Raw genomic sequence first — 3,582 nt, 5'->3', positions numbered from 1 at the left:
AAAAATACATCGATTTTTAATACATATATTTTTATTTTCGATGTATCATTAAAAGTAGATAATTGCGGTTTCGATGCATGTATTTTATTTTACACTTTTGATTTTGGTGATATTTATAAAGAAGACTGGAATTTAATTTGAGGGAGTTATATTTTAGAATTTTGTTTAGTCTTATTAATCTTGAATTTGTTTATTTTGTGATTTATTTACTTATTATTTTGTTTATTATTTAAGGTTTTTATTTATTTCTGTTTTTCTTGTATTTGCTTATTATTTTGTTGCTTTATTAAGAATGTTATTTATTTTTGTTTTTCATAATAAACTATGCTATATTGAGTTTTTTTATTTACTATTTTTCAAAATCGACGTTTTCTGCGATGTATTGGAGATCGATGTAATTGTGCTCTTGTTGAAATTGAGTTCAACATGGATTTTTTTACTCGAGTTATGATTTACTATAAAGTGACTGAAAATGTAAAAACTTGATCTAAGATAAAACTAAAAAAAGCTTTAAAAAGGCAATTTAAAAAGTATTTAGAGGAAATTTGGGCGATTCAAGAAATAATCCAAAAGAGGACAAAAATCAAAGAAATTAATAACATCAAAAGAAAACCTTGAAAATTTCAAGAGAATCTAGATTCCTTAGATACTTTTAGAGTAATCCAAAAATAATTTGAAAATAAATTCAAAATAAACTAGAGATTCTAACAAAAATCTACCGAGAAAGCACTAAGAAAACCCACAAAGTCCAAGGGAAATTAGCATTGAGAAATTTGCAAATTTGCTCTTAACATAAAAGAATTCAAAGAAAATAAATACACAATCAAGAGAGAATCAAAATAAAATCAAATAAATTAATAAAGGAATTTAAGAATATTAAGACAAATCTGAGAAGAACCTATAGTTTATCCGGTGAGAGATTGGGATATTTCGACAGTTGACATATAGGTTGGTAGCAAATTATGCTACAAAATACACTAAAAACACTAAATTCCTACGCGAAATGGGTTGACAGGGTTGTCAGTAACTGGGGTTATTTTGTTATTTTAAATTTCGCGCGTTTGGTACACTTTTTATCGCGTAGATTTAGTGACTTTTCTGTCATTCAATCTCTCACCGTACAAACTATACAAAGTAAATCTGGGACTTTTACATCGATTTTGCCAAAAAAACATCGATTTTTAATACATATATTTTTATTTTCGATGTATCATTAAAAATCGATATATATTTTATTTTATTCTCTTGATTTTGGTGATATTTATAAAGAAGACTGGAATTTAATTTGAGGGAGTTATATTTCAGAATTTTGTTTATTCTCATTAATCTCAAATTTGTAATTTTTTTATTTATTTTTTTTTACTCGTTATTTCCAGATTTATGATAAATGTGGGCATAGCATACATTGTAGTGTGAAAAAGACGAATTGCTACCGGACAGGTGTAAGATAACTTCCACTCAAAGAAAAGTAATACTGTAAACTTGACTTGTCTGCAATTAACAACCGACTTAAGTAAGTAACTCTCTCATACTCGTGTACATCTTTAAAAGATGAATTCTGTGAATTAAAACCCGATTTACTACCACTGGTTTCTTTTACCATCGTCATGTGCAATATATGCTGATGTGTATGTAAATGATAAGAGGACGAGGACATGTGTCGTATTCCAACAATCTCCCTGCTAGTGTTTAGGAACGCGCCATCTAGATCCTGCAGCTGACGCACAATTATACTCCCTGAGTTCTCTGTCCCTCGTTTACATTCTCTCGTTCTATTGTGTGGGGAACGAGAGGAGGTGAAGCACGCCTGATTGATCTAAAACAGAAAATTACGCATCTGACACCGTATTCAAATTGCTCAATTAAATTAGTCATTTGTATTTACTACAAGCACTAGAGAATTCTTTTATTTGGGCTTTAATCTGTTCTTGTTTTGATCCGGATTTTTTTTCGGTGCTTTCAAAGTCTTAAGGTTTTCAATTCGTACTCGTGTAGTCACGTGTCACTATTTTGCAGAATTCATATAAGAACAACCAAGTGTTAACAATTTTTGTCAACTTCATAAAAAAAAAATTAAAATAATGATACCAATCGCTCTTATCAACATCAGTTACTATGTATGTATTGAGCAACAAGTGAGTAAAGTGCAAGTTTAAGGAAGAGTTGGGACTTTTACATCGATTTTTATTAATATCGATTTTGCCAAAAAAATATCGATTTTTAATTTAACATTTTCTAAATTAGAAGAAGAAACATTTAGGACTGATTTGGTGGCTTCCTCTTTGCTACCCATGTTTTCTACTGGCATTGTGGCCCTGATGTACAGGGTGTCTATAAATGTTTGTCCATCAAGTTGGTCATGACTTAACTGTCAGAATAATTTTAATTAAATTTTGCCGCTTCAAAAATTATTACACGTGCTACATTTTGAGCGGCTGTCACATTGACAATTGTTCATTTTTTCCTAAGACCCGTTGGGTTCACATTTAACATGTAAAATGAAATAGTGAAAACTGAACTACGTAATAATTAAACATTTATTTAAAAACATCACATTCTGATTTCATAAAAACATTTGGAAATGTCTTCCATTTTGCTGCAAACATGCTCGAACCCTTTTCTTTTTATTTTTAAAAATGTTTTGAAGCATCTGTTGATCAATCGTATCACATTGGATTCGAATTTCTTGCATCAATTCATCCAGAGTTTCCATCCTGCGCTGAAAAACTCTATCTTTCAAATATCCAAATATAGAGAAATCCAGTGGAGTAAGATCTGCTGAACGTGATGGCCATGGAATATCTGTTCCTCTGCTTATTATTCGGTTATCAAAATATTGTTGCAAATGATTAAGGCTTGTTCCTGCAGTATGAGCTGTAGCTCCGTCTTGTTGAAAATAACCAGCATTGAGTTCATCATCATGTAACTGCGGAATAAACACATCTAAAATTTCTTCTTGATATCTCGTTGCATTGATAGTGTTATGAAAAAAAAAAAAATTAATCGTCTGCGAGAAACTGCTACCCAGACGCCCACTTTAATTGGGTGTAACGGTGTTTCCACAAATTCATGAGGATTTTCAGCCCTCCAAATTCTAAAATTTTGTGAATTCACATATCCCGATAAATGGAACCAGGCTTCATCACTAAAGAAAGTTAAATCCAACAAATCGTCATTATTTAAATTGTTTAAAAACCACTGACAATACTGCACACGGGCTTCATAATCTGGAGGACGCAACTCTTGTACACTAGCGATTTTATAGGGATGTAATTTCAGTCTTTTCTTAACAATTTTGTGACAAGTTGAGCATGGCATGTGCATTTGTAGAGCTAATTTTCGCATGGATGTTCGTGGTTGTTCTTCCATTGTTTGTCGAACAGTCTCCACGTCCTCAGCACTAACACTTGGTCGTCCTGATGATTTGCCCTTGTGCACACTTCCGGTTCCAGAAAAACGATTCACTACATTGCCAATGTGTCTTCGCAAAACAGAATCTTCCACTTGAAGATCAGGAAACTTATTCCGAAAGTCTTGTTCACAGGCGAGAATTGAATAAATCCACTCCCCGTCTTAAAAAGT

At 31.9% G+C, this 3,582-nt stretch overlaps 1 pseudogene; it reads right to left on the bottom strand.

The window, feature by feature from the left end:
- Positions 1-2,563: 2,563 nt before the first annotated feature.
- LOC148173825 (uncharacterized) lies at positions 2,564-3,369 on the bottom strand (annotated as a pseudogene).
- Between the last annotated feature and the right edge of the window lie 213 nt (positions 3,370-3,582).

Source organism: Gnatocerus cornutus, chromosome 5, assembly GCF_029298725.1.
Source record: "Gnatocerus cornutus isolate USDA-ARS CGAHR chromosome 5, icGnaCorn1.1, whole genome shotgun sequence".
NCBI lineage: Eukaryota > Metazoa > Arthropoda > Insecta > Coleoptera > Tenebrionidae > Gnatocerus > Gnatocerus cornutus.
The sequence above is the reverse complement of the archived record's forward strand: the minus strand, read 5'-3'. Positions and strand labels throughout refer to the sequence as shown.